Source organism: Arvicola amphibius, chromosome 17, assembly GCF_903992535.2.
Source record: "Arvicola amphibius chromosome 17, mArvAmp1.2, whole genome shotgun sequence".
NCBI classification, from domain to species: Eukaryota; Metazoa; Chordata; class Mammalia; order Rodentia; family Cricetidae; genus Arvicola; species Arvicola amphibius.
The window spans coordinates 8614476-8634296 of NC_052063.2; positions in this window are offsets into that span (position 1 = coordinate 8614476).

The window sequence follows — 19821 nt, forward strand, 5'->3', positions numbered from 1 at the left end:
TAGTCAAAGGTGGAACCCTTAGAGACAAAAAGCACATGGAAGATTAGGAGAAAGTCAGCAAATGCCATCACAAGTGTGAATATACGTGGCTAAACCCTGGTGCCCAGTTTGTAAAATCCTCAGTCAATAAGTCACTCTCCCCTCCCTTCTCTGTCCTCTATCCTGGCTTACAACAAAGTAAAAAGACCAAGGGGACATAAAGCCATTTGTGTATTTTTAAAGCAGACACTACATGTGGTTCACCTTGTTACTAAATGAAGACACCCTTCTCTGAGGCGGAAAAACCTCAGAAGTGTAACTCTGTAACAAATCAGATATGGCTAGTATGCACATGTGATGTGGGATTCCTCTCTGTATGCTCTAAATACCATTGGTTAATAAAGAAACTGTCTTAGGCCTGTGCAGGGCAGAATAGGGTAGACGGGGGGGGGGGGGGGGGAAACAAAACTGAGTGCTGGGAGAAAGAAGGCCGAGTCAGTGAGAAGCCATGGAGCTGCCGCCAGAGACAGACATGTTGAAACTTTGCCAGTAAGCCACAGCCACATGGCAATACACAGATTAATTAATGGAGATGGGTTAGTTTAGGTTATAGGAGTTAGCCAGAAATACACTTAAGCTATTGGCCAAACAGTATTGAAAATAATATAGTTTCTATGTGGTTATTTTGGGGCTGAGCAGCAGGGAACAAGTGGGCTCTTACAACATACATGAAACTAGCCAGAGTTGACTTATCCCATATAAGTCCCATGTTTTTGTCTTGTTTCATAAGTATCAATATTTGTGATTAGAGTGCTATACAGATTCTTTCATGAAATGATATGCTCTATAATATATAAAATCTCTTGTTAAATTCCAAAGACACATCCAAACATTTTAGATAAAACTTTAGACTTCTATCCACAGTATAAGTTGAATAAATTGAGTTGGTGAATAAAGTCATAATCTCTCAACTGAATGGGGCCCCAGCTGCCTAATGACACTGATGTAATGCATGAGAAGAAAGCCATCTGTCATCCCAAAGTCACATTGAGGGGAACATTATGTTTCTGTCTCAGACAGCAGACATACATCGAGTCTAGTATCCGTTTAATAAACATGCAGAATGAAGATCTGCAAGTCTGGGGCAAAAGACAAAGGCATGAAGAGCACCAAAGAGAACATCAAGGAAGAGCTTCAGGAACAGAGAAGGTGGAAGAAACAAGCCGGCCGCCTGACTCAACATCTAGGCAGTTCATATTCCCTGACGAGAGATGTGAAGAACTGACAGTGAATGCAAGGGATTGTCACACTGGCTGTGTCTTGAAAACCACTTCTTATGTTCACTGAGAATGTATTCTAAGCCCTCCTTCCTGGGCTAGTTCTCATACTTACACACACACACACACACACGCACACACACACACACACACGCCCACGCACACACACACACACACGCACACGCACACACACACACACACACACACACAAGAAGACTCTTATATCACTCAATATCCGAAAAACTACAGGCAAGCAAATTAAATATTACCTCAAAGTAGCAAATCTTAGGGTCATGACACCTTTTCTTTGTTCTGTCTCTCGATGAAACAGTAGTTAATCCATGATACATACATGTGTATGCACTTTACTGATGAGTGCATCAACTGCCCGTTTCTCACATTTCTGCCATCAGACAGCCCTGACCCACTGTCTGCCGGATGAAGAAGAGAAGCTAAAGAAGTTTGGCTGACTGACTAGACATGTCCATCAATACAGAAAGGTTCTCTCAAGAGTTACCAGCAGTTACAGAGGAAAACATTCTTAATTCCATTCATTTTTCCTGACATGCCTTGAGACCTATGGTTATGAGATTTTTCTTTATAACAAAAACAATGACCCATCCACCTGAGCATGGTAGTGTGCACACAACCACCTGGGCATGGTAGTGTGCCTACACTTGATCACGCACTTAGAAGGCAGAGACAGGTGGGTCTCTATGAGTTTAAGGTCAGCTTGTTCTACATAGTGAGTTTCAGGCCCATAAGGGTTTCATAGCGAGACCTTATTTCAAAATAATAACAGTGTCTAAAGGTGCAAATAGAACTCTATGCAAATTAGTCAAAACGCTGGCAGATAGAGGTGGTGGTAATTTCATAACTCTAGAAACCTGAAAATTGTGCGTATATGAATGTAATATATATGATAAACATCTCTTTCATATATATGAAAAACACATATCAAGTAGCCTACCACAGCTAAGAAATAGTAAAGCCTAAAAGAGAGAAAAAAAGTCATCTAGCTCAAAATGGTCCACATTCTAGAGTGAGAAATAGTGTCTCCCTATGGATGTATCGCCAGTGTCCAAAGCCCTGGCTGTAAGACCCAGCGTACTGCTCAACTTCTTTGTCTCCACAGCGCTCGCAGCCAGCCGGTCTCCCCACAAGAATCACCAGCTCCCTTTCCTGTCTCCCCTGTTTCCCTTTTGACATGGATTTCTACCTGTTCCATCCCTAGACAAAGATCAGTCGATGCTCCAGGCAGATCGCTTATCAAAGATGTACAGAAAATCTCACGGTTTCTCTGAACACAGGTTTCTGTGAACTCGAGACCCTAAAAGCGGGCCATTCAAGTGCTACACAGCAACGCACCCAAACAAGCATCAAGGTCATATTGCCACTGTTCGGAGCGCATCCACTCCTCTAGCAACGGAAGTAAGATGCTTCTCTGGCCCTTACCCACCCATCCTGTCAATCAAAATCTCTGCGCAATGAATCCCTCGTATTCTCTCAGTCTCCCGATCCATTCCCACTCACAAGGCTGTGGTTTACATCCTGTACGGCTAAGATGGCTCCCTAAGCAGAGTTACCTGCTTTGGCCCGTTCCTGCGCTCTTCTGACAGGAACCTCTTTTCAAGAAGATAAATCAAGTCATCCATCTCTCCCTGCACCCGCAATCCCGCTCCTAAACCCATCCTCTTGTTACGGTGCAGGGGTAATGGAGGCGCAAGGCTTCGCAGACCCTTCAGGTCTTGCCTCAATTGACACGTATCCAATTGACCCCAGCCCAGCCCACAGATGAGTATGCAGCCCTGGCCAACGCCCTGAGCAGGAGATAGCTTCTTATTCCTACAGTTGCTATGTTCCTGTGTTTGGTGCTGTGTGCGTGTTATGTGTGACTGTGTGTACATGATTGCACATGCATGGACATGTGTGTGTGCGTGAGTACGTGTGCGTGTGTGTGTGTGTGTGTGTGTGTGTGTGTGTAGACCGAAGGATATTGCCCCCTTATTCCATTGTTCTTCACTGTACTTACTGAGGCAGTTTCTCTCACGGAACCAAGCGCCTGCCAGTTCAACCGATCTCGCTAGCTAGCTTGCCCAGGAGATCCTGTCTCTAGAGCTAAAGTTCTGGAATTACAAGTGGGACGCTACCTGCTCAGCTTTTATATGGGTCCTAGGAATCTGAACGCCAGTCTTCACACTTGTGTGGAGAGCACTTTATCCAGCAATTCACGACCCCAGCCCTATGGGTTTTGGGGTTTGGTTTGGTTTGTTACTCCTGGTTTGATTTTTCGTGATGTTGCTCAAGTGCTTTTAATATCAAGCTGTTTAGATATTTAAGTGGCAGCATGCACTAATAAGAACAAAACATAAATATGTTTCTAGCCAATTCTCCACTGGTGTAAAGTGAGGTTAGCATGCTTTCAAGTTGACGTACTCTGCTTCAGAACAGGATATGTAACTTTCCCCCTTGTTCAGATTCTTATTCTTAGCAGGTTTTTTGTTTGTTTGTTTTGTCGCGGTTTTGTGGTTTTGGTTTTTGTTTTGGCGTTTAATGAACCATTTTTCTCAGATGAAGGCCATACACAGTTATAGAAATAGACCAGCTTGGGGGATCAAAACACATCCACAAAGAAACCAATGGAAGCGCGAGTTTCCTTCACAACTCACAGTCACGCGTGAAATAGCCGACAGTCTGTCTTTGCGATAGCGTGTTCCTTGCCTCAGCTGTTTGAGTCGGTATATTCTTAGAAATTATTATATGGAGTTGATAACCCAGTACAAACTAAGTCGTTGCTGTAACTGATAAGGACTGAGACGAGAAATCCAGAACCACTGCAATCATGCATAAGGAAAGTATTGTATTTCATGTTAGGCTGTTTATCTTGATTATAAACCAAATTACATGTAGCATGATAAAGACATCTGTTGAAACTGTAACTCTATAGCTTTGAAAGCAAGACACTCCTTCGGCTCTTGCCAATCTACTTCCTGTCAACCACCTCTCTATTCAATACCTTGAATCTATCTCAGGCTCTCAAGCTCCCTTTCCATTCCTGCTCACGTGGCTGTGGTCTGTACTGCAGCTAACTAAACCTGATGAGTATATAAAGAAAATTCTATTAGGAAGCTTATATGTATCCTGAAAGAAAAATAAATAAAGGCTAGCAAGAATGATGAGAAGCTGATACCGTGTATGAAAAACACAATACAGAGGTAAAGAGATAGTTCAGTAGTTAAAGGCAATTGCTGCCCTTACAGAGGACCTGGGTTCAGTTCCCAGCACCCACATGGGAGGTCACAACTACAGGTCCAGGGGATCTGATACCTACTTCTGATCTCCAGGAAGACCAGACATGCACATGCTGTGCATACATACATACATACATACACACATAAATGCAGGCACAACTCGCACACACACAAAATAAAAATAAATAAAGTTTAGAAAACACAATGGAACCTGAAACAAAATGCTAAAGGAAATTATTAAAACAGTATAGAAAAAGTTATATATAATATTTGACTATAGTGGAACCTGCCTCCAAAATAAAAGGGTGAGCCAGTCTGCAAAAATAAATTGAAACATGTACAGGTTAGTAGAGGAGACCTTACAGAATGTCAGAAACTCCATGACTCTACATATCTTTAATACTGAAAACCGAGGCATGATGGCTAATCTTGATTATCAACTTGATACATCTCTGAAGGACCCCAGTTGAGGAACTGCCTCTGTCAGACTGGTCTGTCGCTATGCTTGTGACACATTTTCTTGACTGCCAAGTCCACTGTGGGCTATGGCATCTCTGAGCAGGTGGGCCTAGATTATATAAGAAAGGCAGCTGAGGAAGCCAGGGAGAGCAAGCCCGGAAACTCATCTGACCTAACACCTTTGTCTAACCAGTTAAACCTTTGGGGATGTACTGTAGTTTGTACCACCCCCTAAGCTAAGAAGGTCATCAGAGAGCCTTGAAAACCTGTAGCACAGACTTCTCTACTTGGCTGTCACATACCTCCCGAGTGGTTCCAACTACACGTCTTAAAAATGTCTTGACTTATGAATGTCTTTTTTTCTGTAGTTACAAATCTTCATGAAACTGTTGATGTCAGAATATGGTATTTAGGGTGCTCTAAAGCTGGGCCCGCTCCATGGTCATTCATATTTGACTATAGCACAAACTATCTTTTATTCCCTTTTAAATGAAGGCTATGGTATTGCACCAATGTATTGGCATTTTTTTACTCAATGAGCTTATGTTCTTCTGGTGCTTAGCACAAAGGAATGGCTTACTGTTCATCAAATTAATTAATTCATAATTAAAACTGAAGACAAAAGATCAGAAGTGAGCCTCCCAGATTGAGTGTCCCCACTGGGACAGAATCATCTGTGAACATGACGAAGCCAGGGGGCAATGTCCTCAAATTGCTACCACTAATCCTATGAGAAATCCCAACAAAGCGACTCTCCAGATCTGGGCTAGCCTACTGGACTCGCCGAATCGTCCTCTTCCCCAGTCATGGGAAGCAAGGTTCTCTTCCCTTAAAAAGGCCATGACTGGGGCTGGAGAGAGGGCTCAGCGGTTAAGAGCACTGGCTGTTCTTCCAGAGGTCCTGAGTTCAATCCCCAGCACCCACATGACAACTCACAACCACCTGTAATGGGATCTGGTGCCCTCTGCTGACCTGCAGGCAAACATGTAGACAGAACTATGCTGTATACATAGTAAATAAAACTTAAGCAAAACAAAACAAAAAGACCAGGACTGATGGGGAAAAAGGAATGCCAGCCATATTTACCTGGCAGCGTCACATGAAAATTGTGCTGTCATCTAACCCGGAAGGTGGGCACAGCTCTTCTTGTTCCATAGTGTGCAGGCAAACACACATCAGCTAACAGAAATGGAAACCCCATCTTAACGTGTCCCACTAATCTCACCCGTCTCCCCATAGCGACCGCTACAGGAACCCCTGTGTGTGGCCCTTCTCGTCCTTCACACCTGTGACACTCAGACAAATGTCACTGCTTTGTCAACATCAATAACTAGACGATTGAAAGAGCACTCACTACTGGTAGTAATCTTTAGATATCCAGAAATTCTTTGGTTTCATTTGGTGGATAGAAATTGAGTGTGATCATCGTCTTTTGAAAATGAGAAGCAAATGTTCTCTCACCTCGCTGCTCTCCAAAGGGGAGTGTAGGTGTCTTTTGACATAAGACACACTTCAAACCAATTTTGAAAATTTCAATTTGTCTGACTACAGAATGGGGCATAATTGATTTTTGACATTTTAATTTTAAGTGAACTCGTTATCAGGTTTCGTTTGAATAGGACCTGCAGTATCTGTATCAAGGATATGTCAACTATCTTCAAGCATATTGTCATTTCGTGGTGTGCGTGAGTCTATCTTACTATTATGAAGAGCTGAGAGTTGACATGTGAAGAATGAAGGGTTATGATTAATCGGATTTCAGGTTTATTGTAAAGATCACATCTATCACACAGGAATTACCATACAACAATCCCTTATGTATACAACATTCTTCAATGGCTGCTATAGAAAGAGATAGATGCTCTTGAGCCTCCACGGGGAGGTTCGCATCACACAGGACATGGTCTAGCCCCAGATAATTTAAAGGCTGCCTCTTCCCAATAAGGATCCATCCTGGGGACAATCATCATAATTTTACAAGAATTACCATATTGTGAGGAAAGAAACCTTTGGATGCCCAGAAGAGAATATAGCTGCCTTTGGGTCAAGGAAAGATATCAAGGAAAAGGTGAAATGGAAGCGGAGACCCAGGATTTTACAGTGTTTGGCAGGCAGAGGCAGGGAGCCATGGAAAAGTATCATCCACCCACCCACCCACCCTCTCTCTGGATCCTGAGATTGGAACACTGGGTGCCCGGTGTGTGTGATAGGAAAGACGTCTGTAAGAAGGACAAGGATGTCCTACCAAGAGCGGTAGCCCCTTCTTTTGGACAATCTGAATTGTGTTTGGGCGAAAACAACTCTTAAGAGCTACTTATGGAATGGCCAAGTAGGGAAATAGAAAGCCTAGTCAGAAAGGCCACTTAAAAGCTAGAGAAGATGTGAGGATGGGGTAGAGGTGGGGTAAGAAACGTGTCCAGTACAGCACGATCCACCACCCAAAGGATCTCCGTGGCACATAGCAGTACACGCTTCCAGTCGCGCTACACACTAAACTGGGTTTGATTCCGCAGTCTGGCTAAGGTCTTCATCCTACCTAGCTTTCTGTTGCTATGATAAACGCCATGGCTGAAAGCAACTTGGGGAGGAAAGGGTTGGTTTGGCTGACTGACCAGATTACAGCCCATCATTGAGGGAAGCCAAGGCAGAAAGCAACTCGAGTAGGGCAGGCACCTGGAGACAAGAAGGAGGCAGAGAGCCAGAGCTCTGCCTACAGGCTTGTTCTCCAGGGCTCAATCAGCTTCCTTAGTTAGACAATTCAGGACCACCTACCCAGGGGAGGCACCACCTACAGTGGGCTTGGCCCTCTTATGTTGATCGATCATTAACCAAGAAAATCCCTTCCCCCCGCCCCCCAGACTTGCCTGCAGGTCAATCCAATGTAGGCATTCCCCACTTGAGACTGCATCTTCCCAGCTAAGTCTAGCTTGCATCAGGTTGACAAAAACAGCCAACATCTCCGTTCCATATTTATTTTTCATGTTTATCCGAGAGATATGTGTGGCATGCATATGTGTGTACAAATGTATGCTAGGTGTGGTGGCCCATGTGTGCTATGTACATTTCAAAAGTTCAAAAGCAATTGAAACTTACAAAGTTTTTTCTTTCTTTTGGATTCTTGACATGAAGATCTTACTATGTAGCCCAGGATGGCCTCAAACTCCTGATTTTCTTGTTTTGGTCTTCTAAAAGCTGAAAATTCAGATGTATACTATGGTACCTTGCAAGTACTCTTTTTTTTTTGAGTCAGGGTTTACTCTGTAGCTTTGGAGCCTATCCTGGAATTAGCTCTTGTAGACCAAGCTGGCCGTGAACTCACAGAGATCTGCCAGCCTCAGCCTCCCGCCAGCCTCAGCCTCCCCAGTGCTGGGATTAAAGGCGTGTGCCTCCACCGCCCAGCACCTTACAAGTACTCTTAAAGCCTTGTTTTTGAACTGGAATGTCACCTTTTGCTCTACAGCAGTCAGCCCTAACAAGGTCAGGAAAGGAAGATCCTCCAGCTCTCCAGTAGAAGGAACTGTCTTCAAATGCCAAAGGGCAGACACGCCGTAGGGGTGGGGGAACAAAACCGTCAGTTGCTGAGTAATCTACATAACCAGTACCACATGGTAGCAAAGGTCTCGCATGGGCTCTCTTTAGGAGTTACAGTTGGGCCTGTTTCAAGCATTTCTGACTCAGTGGTGGAGAGTGTCACAGGAAAGCAAGAAACTGAATGTCCAGGTAGTCCTGGGACAGAGATATTGTAGGCATGGCTGTGGCTCTGCTCCCCCAAATCATTGAGCCTTAGGCATATGATGAAAAGCAGACGAGAAGCCGGTGATGAGAAGCAGAAGAAACACACAGAGAGAACCACCTGCTTCTGAGATGCTGCCTAGACCTCTTTCCCATTAGCTTTGTGGAAAGCGCTGGCTCCTTTTAAAGCTATGCTAATCTCTGTAGCAGGCAGTTGCTAAGATGCACCTTCCACACGCTGGTCATCCGTGAAGGTTTGAAAGGTCAGCTTCATCACTGCACACTCCACCTTTAGGTCGCTCATTTGATGCCTCCAAGTCCTACTCTACAGCAGCTCAAATAATCAAGCTTTTGTTTGGTCTCCAGTCTGATGAGCTAGGCCGTCCTTCCAATTTCAGCTTCCTCCAAGTACCAGGGCTTATTCAGAATTCAAGTCTCTTGTCACTGTGCACCAATGGCGGCGCCTGGTACAATTTTTAATGCAGTTGTTCCCATTTCTTTCTGAGACCAGTTTCCCAGGCTCTTTGTCCTCTGAGTCATCACCAGAATGGCCCATAATGCTCTGCTTACAGAATCCTAGGCTTTTTTTCTAGGCTGTTCTTTCAAATTCTTCCAACCTATGCCTGTAACTCATTCCCAAAGCCATCTCACATTTTCAGATATAGTAAGGACCCCATTCTGATACCAATTTTGTCTTAGTCCATTTTCTATTGCTAGAAACACAATACCCTGCTGCCTAAATTATAAAGATATGGGGTTTATTTAGCTTACCATTCCAGGGGTTGAAGGGCCCATATTCTAGTCCCAAGACAACATGAAGCAGCACATGAGAGACAGGAAACATGTCCACATGGCTTCTGATCTCCCTCACTCTTCTCCATAGGGCCCCAGTATTGAATCCAGGGTGCTCTCCTTGATGCCTTTATGTAACCCTAATATCTCCCAAAGATTCCATTTCTAAGCAATATAGTTAGATTAAAACACTATCTCTTAATCCATCACCATGGGGAGTGAACTCCAACCTGAGTTCCAGAGACAAACGAAACTCAAGCCGCAGTGTCTTCTCTTGGAGGGGTTAATAGCATTCTAGGTCTACGAAAGAAGCTCAGCTGGTAAAGTGCTGGCCACGCAAGATGGGACCGAGTCCCATCCCCAGAATCCGATATATATAAAAGTCAGTTACATCAGTGCACGCTTCTTCCAACACTGGGGAAACAGGGATAAGTGGGTCCCTGCGGCTTGCAGGCCAACCAGCTCAGCCTAACTGCTAAACTCTCGGGTTCCATGAGAGTCCCTGTCTCAAAAACTATGGTGACTGGCATCTGAGGATTTACACGGGAGGCTGATCTCTTGCACTCACACACATGCACACACTCACACACTGGCACACACATGGGCACAAAGACACGATCACACAAATAATAAATAATTGCTGTGGTTTTCAGGAGCATGTATAGTGAGTACATATTTATAAATACACAGAGGAAGTGGAGGAGAGATGTGAAATAAAAGAAATATTTGTTTTCAGAAGGTGAGAACAGACAACCTGAGAGTGTTTGGTGGGTTGTGGCAGACTTGTGCTTTGTTGAACGTTAAAGTGAAATAAAGTATGGCTTGTTTAGGAGCAGTAGACTGATCCAGAACCAAGGAGAGGTTTGTTTCCAGAATGGAGAATCATAAAGACCTGCTGAGCGCCGTGTTACTTTTCCTCTGGGAATGTTCTAACTGTGGTCATGAACAGGAAATAAGAGACACTTTTAACTTTTACCTCTTCTCGGGGTCAGAGACAAACTCATATACCCTGGGACAGGTGTGGGATATTGAAGCTAACACCCAGGAAGAAAGTTTCGGAAATTTGGTTTTCTACAGCTGTTGCTGCTTAACAGAGATCAGTGTGTGGCTTCCCAGGTAGATGTCCCAGGACTGTGTAGAGTTCTGAGCTGACCTTCTTGGAGGTCTGCGTGGAAACATTGGGAACAGGAGCAGGACCCTCAGCAAAGCCACAGCCCCCAACCCGCAGCATCTCCTGTTACATTTAAAGTGATCTGGTGCCCACTGTCCCTGTGGCAGAGCCCAAGACAAAGTCAGCCCCACCTGGAGAAAGATGTGCCCAGGAGCATCTAATTCTGTTGAGCATATTTTAACTTTGTTTCAAATAGTTACATAACTTTCATACCCAGACACTGAAAGAAGATTCTAAAGAAAGGAAAATTAATAACTAACCTTTTTAATAAACTTAGATGAACTAATCCTAAATACTAGCAAAGTAAATCCAAGATAATGAGGTTTCTCCAGCGTGTGAGGATGATTTAACATTTAAAAATCAATACGAGTCTCTATATTCATAGATTTAAGGGGGGGAGGATCCAATCTCAGTGGATTTGGCAAAAGCAATTAGCACAACTCAGTACCCACTCTTGATGGAATGAAAGCAAAACTTCTTAGCAAACTAGACAGAAAACAAGACGCCGCGCCTTTCCTCTACCAATTATTGAGAGAAGTTACCCAGTTCTTCCACAAAATTCTAAGCTCTGACCTTTTCTTTTGCCGTCTACAACATCTGCTTTATATTTTCCAAATCTCTTGTATGAGGAACATGAAACATTAGAATTGCTCTTTTTCAGGACAACATCAGCAGATGACTTCCTTAGTTCTGGAAGGGCTTTTGTCCAATCTGACCTGCTAGTTCTGATCATTAGTTTTAATCGTCAACTGGATACAACTTTGAAACACCCAGGGAAGACTTGCAGTGGTTCTTGATCAGGTGGGGGAATGTCTGTGGAGATTGTCTTGATGGTCCTCACCGATGTGGAAAGACCCAGCTTGAAAGTGGGCGACACCATTTCCTAGTTTAGACTCTAGGAAATGTAAGGAGAGAGAGAGTTGGGTACTAAGCATGCATGCATGTATCTCTGGGCTCCTGACTGCTATGCGTCTTAGCTGCTTCAAGTCTCTGCCTTGGCTTCCTTGAAGCAATGGCCTGTACCCTGGAACTGTGAGCCAAATAAACCCTCTCTCACTTAAGTTGCTACTGTCGGGGTATTGTATCATGGTAACAGGGATGAGACTAGGCTGCTATTAGTATTAGGTTTGTGCTAGCCTTTCAACCTTCTTCCATTCTTCTCTTTTCCATTCTTTCTGTCACCCAGTTATTTCAAAAATGCAAATCTCGTGATCAGCACTCGCCTTGTGCTTTGTCTGCTGAATGTTTTAACTGGCCTATGGGTTCTTTGTATATTAAGTGCTGTTACTGATACATTTTAATTGAACTTCATTACCTTACTATTGTTTCCATCGGGACCACCCGCTCTTTGTGCTATGTGTAGGTATTTACTAAAATTAACACCCAGGGATAGAAGTGACTTAGTTAAAGGTTTATAGCTTTAGAATAGGTTTTTATAAATGGCATACCTGTATGCCAACACCTCAGGTTGAAAACCGAAGCCCTGACTTCAGGAATTTCCTTAGTGTTCTTTGGGCCTTGGACCCCAGAATTCAGATGAGATCTCCATTGTCACAGATAAAATATTCCAAAAGAATTCCCAAAGCATGTATACACTTCAGCGGTAGAGCGTGTCTATCTGAGATGTGGCATGAACAATAAAAACCCAGAGACAGATATTGGGGTTCAACCTGAAAATCAGAAAAGCAAAGGAGACAAGCCACTAGAGAGCTCTTACCGCTTTGAAATCTTCAGACTGAAATAGAAAGAGAGCCGGCTGTCTGAAAAACGCACAGGGGATTGTTTGGAAAAAGCACATGTGTTGCGGGGCAGCCTGAAAGCTACAACAGAAAAACCCCCAAATCAGGTCGAACCCCAATATCTGTCCCTGGGTTTTTATTATTCGTGCTACACTGAGACCCTTGAGTCTCAACCTACCTGAGGCCAATATGCCTAGAGGAATTCGTTCCGCTTCATGCTAAATTGGAGTTTTAAATGTGGGTTTTGAAACTGTGCTCTCCAGCCGTTAGGTTTATAAACCTCTGAAACCAGCCCGACTGTCCACTACTGAAGCCTGGCTGTCAGCCTTCAAGCTTACTGTCTGTCAAGTCGGGAGTGCTGCTGTTCCTTAAGAGGAAGAAGATGAAGAAAGGACAGACGTAGGCACGACAGATGTGACACCAAGTCTGCTCTGAGGGCTCAACGGTTTGTCACAAGAGGACTCTTTGGTTAACTTCACAGTATCTGAGCAGCACAGCACCACTTGGTCAAAGTTAAATTTGGGTTGCCCTTTCAGAAGCTTACAAGGGTTTCCCTACATCTTATAAAGTCGAAGACTTGGTACTCTTAGGGCCATTAACTTAATAGTTTATTCTAGAGTCAGAGCTAAATGTGTATGTGTGTGTATACATTCAGGTGCACACATACATATGTACACACACATACATAATACATCACTTTTGCCTCTACACTTGAGTCTATTGTGTGTGTGTGTGTGTGTGTGTGCACGCTCACTGATTCTTTTCAGACTCTCATTTGCATTGAGTACCATGGCATCCCCTCATTTTCAGCTGTGCATCCTCAAATCTAACTGGAGTCTCTTGTATACACGTGCATATCGCTTGTTTATTAAGTCAGCCTATGTCATTTAATCGGCATGTTTAGCACATTCGTAATTAAAGTAACTGTCTATAGGTGAGGATGTATTGCTGTCCTTTGCTAATTCCTTCCTGCATTCCATGTAGTGCCTTTGCTTTTTGTCTTTTCCCGAGGCTTCTCCCACTGTGTTTTGCTGAGCTTTTCTGCAGTTACACTTACAAGGGCAATTATTTGAAGCACCTTAATTAATTGTAATAATACATTTTAATACATGGCTTCATTCATAAAAATTAGATGCCTTATACCTCTCTATCACTTTTTATACTGCTAACAACACAAATTCCCCTGTGTGTGTCCCTCTGTGTGGAGGTCTGAGGACACACTCGGTATAGAGCCTCACCTCCAGTTCCTTTGAAACAGGGCCACTTTGTTTCTTTTCTACTGCATACATCAGGGTGGTTGACCCACAAACAGGGCATTCTCCTGTCTCTGTCTCCAATCTAGGGGCCCTGGGACTACTGATGTTTGTGCCACATGCCCAGCCTTTCCATGGTGTCTAGAGATTGGAAGGGAGAGCCCCATGCTTGAGTGGTAAGTACTCTTACCCACCGAGTCATCTCCCCAGCCGACAGATTTCCCTTCTGATCTTACAAATTCAACTCCACAGATTAGTTGTAGGGGTGTGTATACGAGGGGAGGGGGTCAACCCTTCACACATGGCAGGTAAAGACTCTGACGTATTTCCCCAACCCAATGTCATAGATTTGTAACTTTCTGATTTAATCTTACTGTGGTAGGAACATTTAGTTTGAGAGCTACCCTATTAACAAGCTGCAAGTGTATAATATATCACTGTTGACAACAGATGCAACACGCGGGTCTCCTGAGCTTATTCATCTTGCTTAACTGGGACAATATAATTACTTCTTATGCTCTTAGAGAGCCAATGCCAGATTCAAAAATGATTTACCTTTCAACAGTACAGGCTTCTTCTATGCGTGTCTATGTATTGACCTATACTGGGAAATCTGTTATTTATGAATAGTTCTGTCTTGCTGTTTACCATGTTATTACTTGAACTTAGGAATAGTAGCTGCCACTCGGATATGGGAACACTGAGAATCAGTCAACCAGAGAGTCACCACTAAAGTCAAAACATTAGATGTGCATATTGTATACTATAATCCTCTGTTCCCAAAGGAAAAAACAGGAGTTGGGATGTCCCATGGTCACACAGCACTGTGCTGGAGGGAGCGACTCTGGGGAGTATCATCGTATTTCCATTCCTGGGTTTTAATGAGATTGTTCCAGTTTCTTCTGGGGTGTAAGAACCAGTTAGTAGATTTCCCAGAAGCTATTTGACCTGTGTACTGTTAATTCTTTGTCAATGTGTAGGAAGGAGGGTTTGTAGCTTTCTATCCATTTATCTTGCTGAAATCATTCGATACTTGCTTTCTTAAATCCTCCAAGACAGTGGTCTCAACTTTCCTAATGGTGTGACTCGTGATTACAGTTCCTCAGGTTGTACAAAGTTATTTCATTGCTACTTCTTACCTGGAATTTTGCTGCTGTTATGACTCATAATGTAACTATCTAATATGCAGGATATTTGATAATGACTCCCAAAGGGGTCACGACCCACAGGTTGAGAACTGCTCTAAGATTTACCAGAACAAGCACAAACTTTATCTTAAAAAACAAACCAACAAGCTGGGCGGTGGTGGCGCACGCCTTTAATCCCAGCACTCAGGATGCAGAGGCAGGCGGATCTCTGTGAGTTTGAGGCCAGCCTGGTCTACAAGAGCTAGTTCCAGGACAGGCACCAAAGCTACAGAGAAACCCTGTCTTGAAAAATACCAAAAAAAAAAAAAAAAATACCCCCCCAAAACCACAACAACAACAAAACAAAAAACAAAACTTTCTCAGGCCTAAGAAATAGCTCATGGATCCAGTGCTTGTCCTGCATGCAGAGGCCTTGAGTCCGATCTTCAGCACAAACAAGGCTCCCAAGCCCCTTCGGAGACACAAGCGTGCATCCTCGTGATTGTGTGCCTGCTGTAAATGTTGGCTGTAGACTTATTCCTCATAGTCACTGAAGGGTTGATACGGACAGGAAAAGATGAAGATTTTAGGCTGCTGGTTTGGAGCGTAAGCCAGTAATTGGGTTTATGACATGTAATAATTTCTAATTTAAAAGGTAATAAAGGAGACATGTTAAGAAAGAGATCAATAAAATAAAAGAAGCTAAGGCGCTGCGGGTGACAACTGAAGTAGATGACGACACCAGACACTTCTAGCATTTTGGCTAACAGATTATTCTGGAAACCCTAAAAGAGAGGAAACATAACAGGGTGAGGCGAAAACTCAGCTGAGACACAGACAGGTCCTAACCAAGGAGGCAGTTTGCGGGAATACGGGGCCTTCATCCCACATACAGGTGCCGTGAGCTACTTTTCTTAGCCTGGAGCGCATAATCTTGGCACCTTACTGTTAAGGTGGAAGGGCTGGGAAGATGGCTCAACGGGTAAGGTGCTTGTCACCCAAGCATGAGAACTTGGGTTCAGATTACCACCCCCTTACGCCAGCCACGGTGGCATGTGTCTGCAAGCCCAGCGCTGAAGGGCAGAGACAGGTGAATCCCTGGAGCATGGGGACAGCTGGTCTAGCCAAAATGGTGCTCCAGGCTCAGTGAGAAAGTTCATCTCAAAATAAAATAAAATGATGGGAAAGCAATTGAGGAAGACTACAGCATCACACTCTGGCCTTCACATGTGCACACATGCATTGGCATGAATAAGTACACACACACACACACACACATATTTATAACACACATATATGTATATATAAATTAACATGGGACACTTCCAACTCAAGCACAAAAATATTAAATTACCTCTAATGACTACCGCAGTAGCACCATGATGTTGGCGGAGGGGCTACTTGTTCATCCCGGCCGCATGGCTAACTTAGCCCCGAAATAACCACACAGAAACTGTATCAATTAAATCACTGCTTGGCCCATTAGCTCTAGCTTCTTATTGGCTAACTTTTACATCTTAATTTAACCAATTTTTATTAATCTGTGTATCACCACGAGGTCGTGGCCTCCCAGCAAGGTTCCAGCACGTCTATCTCCCTGCCTTCCTTCTCCCAGCATGCTATTTAGTTTTCCCCGCATACCTAAGTCCTGCCCTATCAACAGACCAAGGCAGTTTCTTTATTCATTAACCAATAAAAGCAACACATAGACAGAAAGTCCTCCTACACCACCATTAGGACAAGATAAGGCTATTTTGACCTTGAATTTGCTCCTCTCTAAACTCCTAAGGCATGGGTTTCAATTTTACATCAGCCCTTAAAAATAAAAAATAAAAAAAAATAAGACAACAGAAACAACATAACTTATCAACACATTTGCATACAGAAACCATGGCTTATCTTTACATCAAAGTTTGCTTCAAATATAGAAACGTATTGTGACTTGCGATTTCATGGTCAAAAATTATATCTGTAAAATGCATCAAGTAGTACTTCCGATACAAAACCAAATGTGAATGTATCTGGCAACTTAATTTCATAAGGCAGAATAAATATAAAGTTATAGAATAGTAGGACTAATTTTGAATTATTGTAGCTATAAACATGGAGGCATCCCTTAGAGGACATGGGGAAGAGACCAACAGTGATGTTTATGTCTTACCTAATCCCCCAAAGCACTCTGCATCTCATGCACCAGGGAAACCACTAAGACAGGAGTGGACGGTGACTCTCTGTTTGTGTACACCGGGCTTCCCCGATGCAAACACCAGTCCTGCTGCATTCTAGGTGATAAATCCACAGTGGCTTGGGCATCAGAAAATCTAAAGTGTGCTGGGTAACCTTAAATGACAATGAAGCACCCGTTCCCACTTCAGAAAGGACCTAGCCTTTGAAACAAGGACCACAGAAATATCCCTCCACCAAAAGGCTTCGTAATTTCTGAAATGGGTCCAATAAATTGTGAGGAGAGGATGTTGTACTTTCAGACTCAAAGCCTTAAGCCTAGACAATTTTAGATAGTTTCCCCAGCATATTTCTGCTAGAAAAATGGAAAAAATAGTACTATGAGTTACCCATTTCAATAGTTGGTCAAAATATCGTATTACTCTTTATGCTGCCATTTTCTCATAGTGTGAAATCATGGTGCAAGCTTAGGTTAAGCATATAATGATATATTTCCATTTAAATATTTTTGAATGGCAAAAGTGGTAAAAAAAAATCACAGTTTACTGAATAACCAGTAAGTATTATTTCTATGAAATACATAGCCTCTTATCATCCTTTAACAAGCATCATTATCCATAATGCCAGGTATTCAATGAGCACGAGGACATGCCTTTGCATTTCCAGCATCCACATTAAAAAGCTGAGCATGGCTGTGCATATTTGTAACATCAGCAGTGGGAGGCAGGGACAGGAGAATCCCAGGGGCTCACTGGTCAGCCAGTCTAGCCAATCAGAGAGCTCCAAGATCAGTGAGCATCTGTCTGAACAAAAACATGGCAGAGTAATGAGTAATAAAGGAAGACACCCCAAGTGAAGCCCTGGTCTCCACATGCACATATAGACAGCACATATACACACACATACACATGGGGAGCAGGGAACAGACAGAGAAGATAATCTTGAATAAAAATATTGCCTATATTCCTGACACAGTCTGCAAACCACAGTTAAGATTTTTACTTTTTTTTTTTTTTTTTTTTTTTTTTTTTTAAGGGTTTCTCTGTGAAGCCCTAGCTGTCCTGGAACTTGCTTTGTAGACCAGGTTGATCTTGAACTCAAGTGCTGGGACTAAAGGCGTGTGCCACCACCACCCCAGCAGGACTTCACCTTTTTAGCAAATGCTGCATCCTAGCCAGGAAGGCTGTACGCTCCGATTTCGGGAGGCTGAAGGAAGAGGGTCCCATGTTTAAGGCAAGCCTGTCTTATAAACGAACAAACAAAAGGACACGTAAAGCTATATTTGACAGTTTCATTTTTCTCAGTAATGATTTGTCATTTATCAAAGAAACTGTACGTCTAAGTGCCAACCATCTGACTCTCCTAGGAAAATACATCAACCTCATACAGAAATTCCTGATTTTCTGTACTCAAAACACTCAGCTCATCAATAAATAAGCATTTATAAATATATATGAGGCGAGAGAAAAACATTAAGGTAGTTAATGTTGATGAACTCGAAACTGTCGAATAGCCAAGTTCAGCTGCTTAGAACTTAAGAGACTACCACCAAAATGCTACTCAAATTTTCAGAAACCAGAAAAATAGATTTCATCCTGGGTAAACTTCATTATTTTGCTCCCTTTATTTACTATATGGAAATTCTCAGTCTACTTGTTTACCCTAACACTGCAAATTCCTACAGTCCCTAATAACTTATTTGCAGATATAGTCTGTATATGATGCTTACCAGGGTAAGGATGGCTCTCCTCACAGATGCGCGGGTTGGGTTCTGTGAAGTTCTACCAACTTGACAGTCTGGAATCACCTGGCTAAGAGTCTTAATGAGGTTGACCTGTGGGAATGCCTGTGAATGATTTTCTTAATTAGGGCAAGGGAGGTGCAAAGACCCATCCTGGATGTGGGCTACGCCATCTCTTGGGTTGGGGCTGAGTTGAATAAAAAAAAAAAAAAAGTTAAGTTGAGCACTAGCAGGTATGCGTAGATGCATTCTCTTTCTGTTCTTGAAGGTGGATATGGCCGGCCACCTTTGCTTCCCCGCAATGACAGACTGTGACCTGGAACTGAGGTCATGGGGCCCTATCTCCCTTGAGTTACTTTTGCTCGAGTATTAAAAGCAACAGGAAAGCAAACTAAGATCTGAGTGCTAAGCGGACATCAAATTATTCTTTAACTTTATAGTTATTTCACGTTTTGAACAATAGTAAGGGTATAAGGGGCGGGATTTATAAGTAACTTCAACATACTTGCACCATACATTAGAATTGCTCCCTTTTGTTGGTGGCACATGGGAGGGTAAAGTTCAAGATCAACCTTGGCTTCATACGGGATTTGAGGCAAACCTGGGTTATACAGACCTTGTCTTGAAAATAACAAGCTGAAGCAGTTGACATTAAAATAAGTTATTCACTATAGAAGCACATAATTTGGAAAATATGGGCATGAATTCTATCATCAAAACCCAAATAATGCAGTCATCAGTGACAGAAGTCTTCCTTTTGGTAACCCTCTCTTACCCTACTCCCCAATGTTCAGAAAAACATTGATTGCTGCCAAGTAAGTTTGCATTTTCTAGAACTGCATGTCAACATATAACACTGGTTTCTATTGACATATTTGTAGTCAATCCACATTACTGCACATTCACATAACTGTGTAGGTGGTGACTGCTCCTTCGTTTCCCAGCTGCCCAGACTCAAAATAAATCACACAGAAACTGTATTAAAACACTGCTTGGCCAATTAGCTCATGCATATTTCTAGCTAACTCTTACATCTTGAATTAACCCATTTCTATTAATCTATGTATCACCACAAGGCTCATAGTTTACTGTAAGGTTCTCTGGCGTCTTTCCTTG